This window comes from Myotis daubentonii, chromosome 1, assembly GCF_963259705.1.
Source record: "Myotis daubentonii chromosome 1, mMyoDau2.1, whole genome shotgun sequence".
In the NCBI taxonomy this organism is placed as follows: Eukaryota; Metazoa; Chordata; class Mammalia; order Chiroptera; family Vespertilionidae; genus Myotis; species Myotis daubentonii.
In genome coordinates this window covers 114,727,643-114,741,898 of record NC_081840.1, presented here as the reverse complement: position 1 = coordinate 114,741,898, position 14,256 = coordinate 114,727,643, and the positions used below count along the sequence as shown (strand labels likewise).

Sequence of the window (14,256 nt, the reverse complement as noted above, 5' to 3'; positions counted from 1 at the left end):
GGAATTAGACAGTGTTCCTACCAGTACAATTCTGTGCTAAATAGTGAGATGATGAAAGTTCTATTTTTTTTCCTTATTTTCACCAACATTTTGTATGTGTACCAGTTGTTAGAACTTCAGCTGGGAAGAAGAAGAGAAAGCAGTATTTTACCATTTATTTAAAAATGGGGACAGACATCTATTAAAAAATTAAATTGCACTGGAGGAGTACAATAGTGAAGGTGCGCAAGCAGGTGTCTGATGTAGGGGGCAGTGTTTCATAAAAAATGCGGATGCTGGGTCCTGGCAAGCATGGCTCCTACCCCGAAGTTCCTTAGTGGATTCCACAGGTGCGTTTGTTTACAAACACAGTTTTAAGGGGAAAGCAAACAGGTATCCTGTGGCAGGAAATGGGAGGACCAGAGTCAAGAACATCCAAGAGGTCTTTGGGAACCTCCTTCTCTCGCTGTTTATGATAACAAAGTCTCCTGGCTTCCCTAACTTGTCTCCTTGGAAACAGAAGAGCCACTAGTATTTTCATGTACACAAAGGCCAGGTGTATTTGGGGGAACCATTGGCAAAGTGCAGGAACAGCCTATAAACTAGAAAATTCTGAGACCAGAAAAGATCCCAGTGCTCAAAAGGTGTGTAGACCAGCACTTTTCAAATTTACACGCACACACACACACACACACACACACACACACACACACACACACACCTTGGGGATCTTGCTAAAATAAAGACCCCAATTCTGCGAAAGGCCTGAGATATTGCATCTCTCAAAGGGTCTACATGAGGCTGGCTGGCTGCTGCTGCTGGTGGACAGACTACATTTTAGGTAGGGAGGATATTTGTTCTTCCAACAAGACATGCATTCAGACTTCTGTGTGTAAGCCCGGAGCTCAGGCAATGTGATGGGGCCATAGAAATGCCAATAGCTGCCTCATGACTTCATGTCTCCCTCAGTGGGAGATCAGTGCCCTACATGGTGTCCCACTCAGAACGCAGGGCCAGGGTGGAGGACAGAGCACTGGACCACGGGTCAGGAGAAGCACTGGGTTCTCCTTGGACCGCCCGGCTCCACTGCTCAGCTGTGTGATTGGGTAGCCTGCCACCACTCCCTTTTCCTCATCTGCATGAGCCAGCTGTGGGGTGAGGGGATGTCCCTACAGTGTTCCAGACAATTGAGTAGGGTTGAGCTGCAGGGGCTGGATGATGCCCCAGGCAATAGCAGCTGTGGAAAGACAACTGTATAACTGTGGGTTCCAATCTTGGTTCTGGTACCAGTAGTGTTTCCTTGGGCAACTTGGCTCAACTCTGTCAGTCTCAATGGTGAGGATGTTGGCTAGGTGACCAATGGGCATGAGTCCAGGCAATCTCCAAGAAGAGATGTGAGCTCTGCCTTCTTTTTCTTTTCTCCCAGGGTCACAGAGTCGGCTTCCCAAAGATCAGACTGTGACAGCTCCAGCACTGATTCAAGCCAGGCCTCCTGTCCATGTCTCCCAACCAAAGCCTACCTGTGTGAGGGCCTGCAGGTAGGCACTAAAGCCCACATTCCCATGGATGAGTTGGTCCTTAGCTGGCTTATCTTAAGAGGGAAGCTGGCCTATGGAGGAGTGTAACATCTCATTTGGGCAGCTCTGTGACATAAAGCTGATGGTTCCAGGTTCTTGAAGGCCATCAGTGTGACCTCAGTTAAAGTCAGACTTTGGGTGTGAAAATGTTTGAAAATTGTGTCTTGATGACCTTAGATGAAAGGAAGGAGGCACATATTTGATGGCAGCTAAATAAACCATGAAGATTCTGAAAATCATTTCTACCTGGGGCTGGAAGAGAAGAGGGATTTTGGAAAATGCCACGCTGAAGAGGAGGTCTAGGTTGGCATAAAACAGGGCAGGGAGGGGGTATAGTGGTGGGAAGTCCAGGGTAGGCGCCTCTCAGTGGGAGAAATTCAGCATGTGTGCTGAGCTGTTGTTACTATTTGTCAATTCCTTGTCCACCTACTGGTTAAGCTTCTTTCCTGCCTATTGAAGTCAGGCAGGTATGTGTCTTGATTTGGTCAGTGAAATCTCAACAGAGGTGACATCCACTTCTGGGCAAACATTTTTAGAGTTAGTGTGTGTTCCCTCATGTGGTTGCTTAGTCAGCCTGAGCCACAGAATGAGATAACAGTAACAGAGAGTATGACCTATAATTGTCATGAAGCATGAGAGAGAAGCAAATCTTGGATGCCATAAAGCACTGCAATCTGAGGTATTGTTTGTTATTGCACCATAGCCTATCCTATCCTGACTAATGTATTGTATTTAGAAAGTAACCCTTTGAAACTGAGGATTTATTGTATCTCAACTTGTCCTCTTTGCCTTTTTGAATTGGTCAGCACAAGGATCTCTGGGATGCTATGGCTAGAAAGAGACAAATGTAGAGTGGTTTGTTTGTCTGAGTTCTTAGAGCTAAAGGAGTCAGGAGTCATGGTGAGAAGGACCATGGGAAATAAATGAAGGGTTGAAAAGACTCCTTGTCATTTATGATTAAGGTAAATGCCAACTTTACAGAAATATATAATTACTAGAGGCCTGATCCACGAAATTCGTGTGTAGGTGTGGTCCCTAGGCCTGGCCTGCGATCAGGGCCATCTTCCCCAGCTTCCCGCAACTGCCACCCCCCCCCCCCCCCACTGCCACCCACCCCCAGTTCCCCATTTGCCATCAGGTGATTGGTGCCTGTGAGTTGGGGAAAGGGACCAAGAGGTAGTCAGTGCGCCTCATAGTGACTGGTCCAGCGGTCATCCTGCTGTGAGGGTCAATTTGCATGTTACCCTTTTATTATATAGGATAGAAGCCTGGTGCATGGGTGGCAGCCAGATGGCCTGCCCTGAGGGGGCCCCGGATCAGGGTCGGGGTGGGGGGTCCCTGCTGGGGGGTGGGGCCGGCTGAAGCAAGGGTCTGTGGGGTTTGTGGGCCAGCCCTGCCCCTGATCGGGGTTGGAGTCCCCGCTGGGGGGCAGGGCCAGGCCTGGGTGAGGGGCCATGGGCAGTTTGCAGGCTGGCCATGACCCCAGTTTTGTCAGGAAGGTCATCTGGAATGATGTGCGGAAGACATCCAGTCTATCTGGTCTAATTAGCATATTGCCCTTTAATTAGTATAGATATTTATTTAATACCCACAAATGTCACTATTATCACAGATGACATTAATTTTCAAGAGAAAAGGAAGAAAATATGTCACATTTCTATTTGTGCATATGCTGATTGATTGAAAAGTTTATACCAGATGCCAACATTAAATAAGGGCATAAATATTTAATTGTTTGTATGCATATACATATAATTGTTTGTATACATTTCTATTTACATGATATGTGTCTATGTAGATACAGAGCACTGCTTCTCAACTGAGGGCCAGTTTGACATCCCAAGGGACATTTGGCAATGTCTGGAGATATTTTTGGTTGTCCAAACTGGGAGATGGAGGGTGCTACTGATATCCAGGGGGTAGAGGCCAAGGATGCTGCTAAACATCCTATAATACACAGGACAGCTCAGCGTGTCAATAGTACTGAGGTTGAGAGATCCTGGCATAGTTATATGTCTGAGGCCAGGAGTTTGGGTATGTGTGAGGACATGGTGTACTGGACCTATCTTCAGATCATCATGGTCACACCATTTCACATCATCTTGACTGACTCATCTAGAAGAAACCACAAGTCACAAGCCAGTGAGAGGCTGACCCCCATGGCCTCATGAGAAGCCTCTGCATTCCTGAGAACACGCATGAAGTCAGGTGCAGCTGTTCCGCTGGTTTTTCATGATGACAACTGTTGATTACACCTAAGGCGCTGTGTGGAACACCTGGGCTAGAAGCTGCACCCGTGGAAAGGTAAAGGGGCGGTGGAGAAGGGAAACTGGAGAGAGCTGGGCAAGTCATTTTATGGTCTTATAAAGATCTGAGCATTAGCTTATCATGTAAATCATTGCCCCAAAAGGAACTGCTTAGGCATGGTTTGGCTATACATGAAGATATCAAGATACATGATTTTATAGCTACATGTAAAATATTTATATATATAAATTTGTATACACATTTGTAATGAGATGAAACATTTACTGTCCTAACAGCTCACACCAAAAATCCACATGGGCTGGGCACTGACAGAAATTTCTTGATAAGCCACTGGACTGGATAGAGAGACTCTGAAGACAAAGTTTTCAGCTGGACCCCCGCTGGCGAAAAAGGAAAAATTTTAACTCTTGCTCTCGAGAAGAGAAAGGATGAAAGAACTGGAAAGAAGACAAAAAATAGAGAAAAAAGGGGGAAGACAGGGCGCCAGTAAGATGGTGAGATGCTGGATGCGGTGTGGGGTGGCAGAGCCCTCCGGAAATGCATAATGGGGGCTGGAGTCAAAGGCACTTTTGGAATCAGAGTCTGCCTCTGTACAACTCTGCCACTTTTCTAAGTTAAAAAAAAAGGGTGACTCTGGATGTTTGCCATGCAGTGCACTCAGAACCATAACAGGGCATCTCTCAGTCACAGGTGCATCCACAGCAGCCTGGAGCAGAGGGGCCACGGGCGGGAGGGCAGCAGACAGAGGCGGTGCTGGGACTTAAGCCCTGACCCTGGAACTCAGTGAGGTCTTGGTGGAGACCTTTGACACCCATAAGTCAAGGATTAGTGGTTGCAGCCACACAGGTCAAGACTTTAAGGGGTTGGGGAGCTCCAGCTGACAACTGGAACACCACACACACTCCACCAAATGATTGGATCAGATGCCAACTCATGTCCCAATCTTAGTGCCAGAGAGACTGGAAAAGGACTTAGATGAAATGATATACAGAACCCGAGATAGATAGAATTTCAGTAAGTGGAGATTCCAAATGCAGTTGTAGCAATGAGGCAAAAAATTTGAGGGAGGCAAGTTCCTGAGTTTCATCACATATTTATGATTTCTGTCTGCAATTTGAGAGTCTAGGATGGGCCAAGGGAGGCGTGACTTAGTCACAGCCTCTCTGGGCTGCCTAATTGTCCTGAGGGGGCTCAAGGGATTGTCAATGAGAGTCACTGAGCCCGGCTCGGCAGTGTGAACAGTCAGGTGAAGGCCCTGCCCAAGTAGGTCTGTGCTGAGCACTAGATCCTTCACTCGAATAATGAGGTCAAGTTTCCTAGCTTCTCTTCCCTTGCCTCTGCAGGGCCTTTTACCTTGGGGCTCAAGCTGGGCATCATCTGCTGGCCCTCAGCACCCATCTTCACCTCCTTTGGGTGCCTTCCTGGCCTCCAAAGGTTGAAAAGATACAAACGGTATTTCTCAGACTGCCTTGCAACTAGAGTTCTGATAGTGAGTTTAGTTCTGCCAATTAGATGCCATCAAGCTGAGATTTGGAAGCAGAAGTGAGGCGAAGGGCACTTTCCTACTGCTTTTAGCTGATTTCCGTGGGTAAACAAGGCTGGGGGAAGTGGGGGTCCTGGACCCCAGTGTTTCAGTGTCTAAACTCCCACCTTGTTGGGGCTGAGAAAAGCAGTGGTGATGGCTTTGTGGCCATCACCACTAGTCCTGGACTTCGGGGTGGGGCTGCGTTCTTGAACACATTGAGTGCCTGACTCCCCACTTTCCTGGCTGGTCAGAGGCAGCAGCTGCTCGGGTGGTCACTGCTGTGGTGCCGGGGAGATGTCGCTGCAGGCCCAGCAGGAGCCTGCCGCTCCTCCAGCCCTCCCTATTGACCTTTAATCTCAGTATTACTCCCTTTCTGTTTCTAATAGCAACACTGGTTTCTGTTTCCTGCTGACTGACATAGGACTTTCTAAAGATACCAAAGGGCTTGCTGAACATGACTGAGCCACAAGTTGGATTTAGAAAGTCACAAAGGAGGAAGAGTGGGCTCCAGTCTCGGTCTGTGCTTCTTCCTCTCTCAGAGTCTCATGGACAAGGGGACTGTCCCTTCTGCTCTGGGCCCCACCCTGTCACTGTCTCCCAGGCTGGGCTGACACAGGCCAAGGTGCAAAAAGGCACCTAGGTGCAAAATTCAAAGAAGATTCTCTCTCTTTAGAAGCGCAGAGCAGCCCCTGATGGGGAGTACCCCCTTAAATGTGGCACCCTAGGTGCCTCACTTGTTTCATACTCATCCTGGTTCTGCTCACAGCTCTGACCTTGGAATCTGGTTGACTTCAGTACTAAGTTCAGAGAATTCTTAGCCTCTGCACAAGCTCTGGCTCAAAGAACAGTCTCTGTGCTGTGGCATCTTTATCCTGACCTGCTATATGATGGAGGACATTTGGCCCCAAACTTAAAATGGGTCCCCTTAGCCATGCACCATGATATTTCCAGACACCCCAGGGGAATGGCAGCTTGGGGTGTTACTCTATAAGCGCTCCAGGCCCAGTGCCCGGTTATTAAGCTGGATGAAGAGAAGCATAATGTCCAAAGCAGGGGAGGGGAGAGTGCTGCTCTACTCCAGCTGCCCCACAGCCTGGAGAGAATACATGTCTGCAGGGGCTAGGGTTACAGAAGGGAGAGCCACTGGCAATGGCTGATTAACATAGATCTGTAGAAAAGATGCTCAGCTTGAATAGGAAACAGGGTTGGTCAATTAAAGCAGGAGAGTGGAAGTTGCTTTCCCACCTATCGGATTGTCAGAAATTAAAACCATGTATCATTCTAGTAGCTGGAACAGAGCTCAGTGCTTTCTCTTCTCCCAGCACCACTGACGCCATTGGCGATAGGAACAGTGCCCAGAGCATTGCCAGTGCTTTCTAGGAGGGGAATGAAAATGGTTTTTCTCTTTTGGTTCATAATGGAGCTGGTATGAAGCAGATAGCAGAGCCAGGGCTCCCCTTCCATCCTGTTTACAGCCACCTCTCTGCCTCTAAGGTTCACTGGGAGGTTGAGGGATGTTGCTGAGCCAGGCCTGCCAGAGGCGAGGAGAGCTGGGCTGTCTTTGCTCAGAGACATCAGCCCAGAGCCTGTTCAAATGGGCACACTGTTCCCATTGCGCAGGCTCTAAAGAGATCCCAAACTTGGCTCCCTGAAAGCCTTGGGGACTCCTGGAAACACACTTCAGAGGAAGCCAGTCTGAAATAGCTGCTGCCATTGGTGGTGCGCGTGCCGTGCCTGGCATTACCTGATAGAAGTGGTTCCCCTGGGCACGAGCTGGGGCCTTCTCTCATCCAAGTCTGTGACAGCCTCATGTCAGTACACGCTGTTTCAGGTTCTGGATCCCTTACCCCCAATTCCAAAAATCCAAACGCTGACAACCAAAGTTCTTATAACTCACCTGGAGGCAAGTGCTGGACTAAAGTGAGATGAGGTTATTTATGGTCTTAATTATCCCATTTACTGTAAGTATTTATGTTTCTCTACAGAAATATTAATGTGTTTGATTATAGGGTGTTCCCCACACCTATTTTACATAATATACAGTTATGCACCATACAATTCGTGTAAAATACAGCGTTTCTGAATGTTGAAACATTTGGCCCCGTGATAAACTACAGTGGGCCTACAGTATTTTCATTTTATATATAAGGAAAACTGAGGTTCTGTTTGCTGTGTGATATTTTGCCAGATACCACAAAGCTCCCGGGCAAGGGGCGGACTTGAACGCGACCTGCACTCTCAAGCCCAGGGGCAGCCCCACACCCTCAGCCCGTGGGGATTCAGAGGTGAGAGGGGCTGCCTTTTCTAATGGCCCCGTGACAGCCTTCACTTGCCCTTGTTCTGAGGAGAATTCGAGCAACACTGAGACTCTGGAACGCCTGCTCAGCCATGGGTCCCTGCCTGGCTCTGGCTCTCCAAATAAGACCTTTGTAGAACCCTTTTAGTTATTTTTACAATAAACTTCAAAAAGCTCTCTATGTTTTGGGTATTTTTTTGTGTCTGGACATAGTGGCAAGAGGAGGTTTATCCACAGAAAGCCTGGAGTGCAAGGCAGCCTTTTGTACTGCAAATGTGTCCGTGGGACTGAAATAGAATAAACTCTTGGGCGTTTCTCCTCATTGTTCCCCTCTGCGTCATCCCTCCCTCACTCCAAACCCCTGCTTATCCTGTGCCCCTGCCAGCACTTCCCTCTGTTCCTATTCACTGTCAGCAATGAATTCATTCAACAAACATTTATTAAGTCCCTGTCCTGCTGGCAGTGTGGTATGAGCGGTGTTATGGTTTATTAGAAGCACACTGGTCTGAGAGACGAAAGATTGTGATCCTGGTTTGCAAGGATTTGGATGAAACCCTTCCCTGATCTGGACTTCAGTGTAACCATGAGTGGATTAGGGAAATATGTGAGTCGATGCAAAAACCAACCAATCAACCAAGCAAACAAACAAACCCTCAGTCATAAGGTCCAGAAACCTCACCGATAGGATTAAATAATAAAGGAGGATAGGCCTTGGCACAGCCTGACTAGGGCTCTTGCTGCAGTTTTCCTCTGGGTGTCCTTCTCGTCTTCAGGGTGGCTTGCCTCATGACCACAGAAGGGCTGCCAGCAGCGACTGCAACCACACGTTTCTCAGTGAGGGAGAGAGAGGCAGGCTATTTCCAGCCTTCAGCACAGTGACCAAACTGATTGTTTAGAGCCAGGTTTGTTCTGATCGAGTCTACATTGGTTCCAGTGGGTCAGAGCCTGACCTGGAGAAGTTTTTAAATATTTTGATCATCACACCTGGAAAGAGAGTGTTACTTCTAATAGTCATCCAACAAAACTCTGGGATTTCCAGCTGATTGCCTTAAGTTACCTGAACCAATCACATGATAGGGGTTTTAGGATCACCCTAATTAGTTAGGATGGTCAGGACCACCCCTAGAGCTTGGGCTAAGGTCAGTTCTGCTCGCACGCATACACAGGGGCGGAAATGATGAGGTTCTGGGGTTGCATGCAGGGGTATAAACAAAAGTTAGATCTGCCAGCTCTAAGGTCTCTTCCTACTAAGACTTTCTCTGCTTCCAGGCTTTTGCTCCGTGCACATGACTTTGCAAGGATTAAAGTTGCCTCGGATTTTGCCTTTAGTTTATTCTAATCACACTGTCAGGGCTACTGCCGTTGTTTGGGGATTCTATTGTCAATATCAATTTCTAATCTTCTAGTGATATCCCTCTGAATCGGTAGCTCAGGAGAAGGGGAAACTCAGATATGAGCACTGCTGGTCTGTGGTGTTGGCCTGTGCTGAGCAGGGACAGGATCACTCAGGCAAAATCTGTATATCTTCAGGCCTTCTCCACCACCTGGCACCAGATGGCACTGAGTATGAGAATGCTAATCCATTCTTCAAATATATGTGTAATGGTGGCTTGTTGTAAAAATCTCAGAGGGTACATGAAAAATATTCTTTCCCATCTAATCCTCCAATTGCTAATCCCCAGAGTGAATCACAGTCATTCACTTCTAGTTATATGCTATCCATAACTCAAAATGTATAAATAGCATTTATATATATATATGTGTGTGTACCAGTATATATAGGGTGTCCCAAAACATATATACAAACACTATGAATAATTATAAAGGTAGTGCTTATTAAAGTTTATTCCATTCTTAAAATTGAGCTATCAGCTGTTAAAGTGTGTATACATTTTTTTGGTACACTCTGTATAATAAATTCTTTTATAATATACAGGGTGGGGCAAAAGTAGGGTTACAGTTGTTCATATGAAAAATAGTACAATTAATAAATAATGATACAAGAATATACTCTGTGTTTCATGTCCTCACAACTGTAACCCTACTTTTGCCCCGCCCTGTATATTACGCAGGGATTATAGTATAAACAAATGTTTGTTGAGTGAATAAACGAATACACAAAGAGTGCTCAAACTGTAGGAGGCTCAAAGGGATGGAGGTTACTTTTATCGATGCTGCCTACCACAGTCCATCAGAAAACAGAGCCTGCACAAGTTATTTCAGCAGAGAGATTTTAATATAGAGAATTGATTAAACAAATTGAAGGACTGGTAAGGCCGAAAGTGGTATGGAGGACACACAGAGGTAGTAACTGCAAAATAATAGCTACCACCCTCAGGGTGGAGGGTGGGGGGTGAAGGGGACACAAAGAAAGAAATGGGTTGTTAGAACCCAGAAGTTTAGAGAAGAAACTGCAGAGCTGGAACCGAAAGCTTGGTGGCGGGGGCGCTGGCTGACTGGCACTGATGTCTCTGAGGGGAAGTTGCTGTGGCTAGTTCTGAGAGTGTGACAGTGGGTGAACTGGAATCAACTGTGGCTGCTGGGTAAAATGCATGGCTGGGGGATGCTGCCAGGAACAGGAAACGAATGGGCTAGATCAAGTCCCTTGCCCCTCCTTCTGCCTCCCATTGTCCTCCCAGTGACAGGGGAGGAGGGAGCCCAGCGAAGGAGGGGGAATAATGTGGTGTGCAGAGTTCCTTCCCCACATCACCAAGTAAGGAATGGAAGGGTGGGCTTGGCACCGAGAGACAAGTGTGTAACCACCAGGACACCTTGTTTCTGTTTATTTGCAGCCTTTGTGCAAATTAGAAAGAAGCACCCGCTCTGGGCAGAATTGGCCCTGTGTCGGTGTGCGTGGTCTGGTGAGCAGAATTACGAAAAGACCCCTCAAGGAAGATGCACACCATATCAGGCTGGGCAGAAAAAGATGGGCTGGGTTTTGGTGCTCAGTGGTTGTTTTCTTATTTCCCTCTCTCCATGAAGGCCAGGGGTTTAGGGTGGTTCACCAAGAGGCCTCTGTGATCCCCGGGGTCTCATAGCTCACTGGGTACCTGCCTCTTCTCAACAGGGGACCCAGGACCTAAATTAGCACGTGTGCTTCTGAAAAAAGCATAGAACATATGATGATTTTTCTCAGTAAACCTAGGCGAGGAAGTGCTTTCTGGAGAACTGATTGTTGGTGGTGATCCAAGATGGGGGCTTGGGAGTCCGCAGATCTTCAACATTAGAGAAGTTTGAGCGACTATTGCAGAATTCTTCACAGTAGAGTTTTCAAATTGGATGTGATCCAAGAAGTAATTTAGTAATAATGATAATGATGACAATAATAATTGACTTAGATGAGGTTTTCTGGAGCCAGACTCTGAGGCAGGTTGTGTGAGGAGCTGGGGAGTAAGTGTTCACGGGCGACACATACAAAGAGGTGAGGAGGCCGACGGGGCAGAGGGAGAAGCTGAGCCATGATGCAGTTGCGACTAAGGCCTCAACTGTCCTGCAGGGGAGGTCTGGTGCTGGGATGGCCCTTCTGAATGGTCTCTAATTAAGGCATGATGGCTGGGCCTTATATCTACATGTCATCCAGTCATTGGCCATGGCCCTCTTGGGAAGAGGTGCAACTTTGGGAGGGCAGTTTGCTGTGATCTAAGGCAAGTTCTGATGGGTGAGCTCTGAGCTTCCTGTCAGCTATACTAGTGATGAGGTGATGATGGCTACCACCTACTGATTGTCTATACCAGCAATTTTCAAATGGTGTGCTGCAAGAATTTTTAAAATATGCAATACCTGACTATTTAGTTAGAGGCACTGACCTCTTTTCCATTTGATTGTCAAATAAAAAAAATGACAACAGCCCGCACAATAGCCACCTGATGTGAATGAATAAAAATTATACCTCCTTTTTTTCAGATTGACAAATAATAGGTTTTTTGGTGTGCTGCAGAATTTTAAATAGTTTATGTGTGTCACAAGATGCAAAAGGTTGAAAAGCGCTGGTCTACACCAAGCTAAAAGCTTTGCCTATAAATCTCCCAAGTCTTCTTCATTCCTGTAAGTAACACTGACATCCAACCCCATTGCTCAAGACAAAAATCACGCACATCATCCTTGATTCTTCCGTTTCCTTCCCTCCCCACACCGTAATCCATTAGTGGAATTTATTGGCTATACTTTCTACATATATCCTGAATCTGTCCACTTCCCTCTATTCCCGTCACTCTGACCCACGCCACCAAATCTTCCATGGTCAACAGCTTCCTAGTAGGTTGTTCTGTTTCCATCCTGGTTTCCCTGCCATCTATTCTCCATACTATAGCAGGATGACCTCAATATAATACTCTTCTAAGTAAAGCCCTTTAATTACTTCTTGTAGAACTTAAAATCTAAACTACTTACTGTGGGATGCAAGGCTCCACACAACCAGTTTGTCTCCTCCTCAACCTCTGTTTTTCCCTGACCTACCATATTCTAGCCAGACTGGCTTTCTCTTGATTCCTTGAACATGTCAAGCTCATTCTCGCCCCAGAGCCTTTGCAGTAGCTGTTCCTTCAGCCTGGAATGACCATCCCCAGAACCTGCTATGGCATGGTCTTCTCATTCAAGCCTCAACTCAAATGTCACCTCCTTAGTTAGGCTTCCCATGACCTTCCTGGTTAAATTCTTTTTTGTTGTTGTTTGTTTTTTGTTTTGTTAATCCTTACCTGAGGTATTTTTTCCATTGATTTTTAGAGAGAGTGGGAAGGAGAGGGAGAGACACAGAGAGAGAAACAACCATGTGAGAGAGACACATAGATTGGTTGCCTCTGCATGCGCTCCCCAAGCAGGGCCAGGGATTAAGCCTGCAACCGAGGTACAGGCCCTTGACCAGAATTGAACCCGGGACTCTTCAGTCTGTGGGCCGATGCTTTATCTACTGAGCTGAACTGGCTAGGGCCTGGTTAAATTCTTACTGGAGACATCAGTCCAGCCTGGTTTCAAGGGCCAGCTCCCCCTCTTATAGCCTGCGGCCTGTTTGCTGACCAAAGCCCCCTTTGCACAACAGGATCTGGTGGTAGGGTGTCTCCTTTGGAGGAAAGTTCTCATGTGGCCTATTTTCAGAAACCCAGAGCTGCCTGTGGACCTTGTTGGCCAGGCAGTAACATAGCCCAACTGAATGTTGTGTAGGAGGAACTCAGGGAGGTACTAGCTTCTCCAAGTGACTCAGTTAGCAAGTGGAAAAGAGGAGCCCCTTCACCACTGAATTTTTAATTGCATCGGAAACTGCCCAACCTTTTGTCCAATAGTGAAGGGAAATTTGGTTACTCGGTCTGCAGCTTGGGGCAAGTAGGAACAGAGATGAGGTTGGAAACATTCTTAACATGTGTTTTTTTCTTTGGTCATTAAAGGAGAAAAACAAGCTCTTGCAACGTTTGAAGGAAACCACGATCCAATTTACAAGTAGTTATTGGTATCTGACTGTGATTAAGATGTCGAAGGACTTGGGCTAGACATTGGGGCCACTGGAGTGTGATAGGGGCCCTTTTTACTTCTAGGAGCGGGGACAGGGCAGAGGAAAAGGGGGTCGGCTCAACACTCATTGGAACTCCATGCTGTGTCAGGCTGTTTGGGGTTCTCATACATACAGAGCTGGTAATTAATAGACAGTAGGCTGGGTACGCCTGGAACCAAGGGGCTGGGCAGGCAGTGAGGCTGAATTCCCGGGAAGCGGAGCGAGTGAGCTCTGTGGGGCAGAGGCGGTGAGAGAAGACTTCCTGCAGGAGGTGGCCTTAGAACTGGCTCCAGTAGAAATGTGGGCCCTAAAGGGCACCACTGACATAATAGGCCATCAAATCTCTCTCTGCAGCACGAACCTGCTTTTCTCTCCTCTCCTTTCCCCCTCATGTCCTTCCCTGGCTGGGGAGCACTCAGGGATGATGCACTGTGCCCTGCCAGACCCCTGGAGGCCACCCTACCTGTCTGAGTATTACAGTCTCCAGCCATCACACACCAGAGGCGGCCTCTTGTCTGGGAAGCCTGTGGGCACCTTGGAACCTCTTCTTGGAAAAAGCAAATGGTTGGTGCTTGAGGCTCCTCCAACACCAGGGGGATGAAGGGGTGGCGTGGGAAAACGTGGCTGGCTTCAAAGCAGAACATAGGAGGCTGGGGGCAGTTCTGCTTTGTGAAGAAAGGCTAAAGGCAGAAAGAGGGAGGGGGGGAGAGAGAGAGAGGGAGAGAGAGAGAGAGAGAGAGAAAGAGAGAGAGAGAGAGAGAGGATGAGAGCAATGCGGGAGGGAGTCAGCTCTTGGTAATTTGAAGTTCATTTTGAATTGCTTTGAAAATCACCATGCAGCATCTAGTTCTGCCTTTGATGGTCCAAAGAAACCAGCTGCTTTTATTCCTCTTCAGGACTTGTTTCCCCGCCAGCAATGAAGCAAATTAGGCAAAGCAGCAGTGGAAGTTGCAGTTGGTATAATTTCTGAGGAAAAGGTCAGGCTAATTGTTGGTTTGGAGTGAGCAGAGATGAGGCCCATTTATCCTGCCTGTGCCATCCTGCTTCCTCTCATGTCTCATTGACATCTTCAAAGAATGGCTCCTTGCGGCCCTTCATTGCTGACTGAGGCCCCTGGTTCTAACCACCA

The 14,256-nt window shown here is 47.3% G+C and overlaps 1 long non-coding RNA gene across 1 annotated transcript; it reads left to right on the top strand.

Moving 5' to 3' along the window:
- Positions 1 to 3,711: 3,711 nt before the first annotated feature.
- On the top strand, positions 3,712 to 7,813 carry LOC132226369 (uncharacterized). The gene is made up of 3 exons (XR_009451038.1): positions 3,712 to 3,860; positions 4,100 to 4,318; positions 7,538 to 7,813. It is a non-coding gene; the product is annotated as an uncharacterized LOC132226369 (long non-coding RNA).
- The last annotated feature ends 6,443 nt before the right edge of the window (positions 7,814 to 14,256 follow it).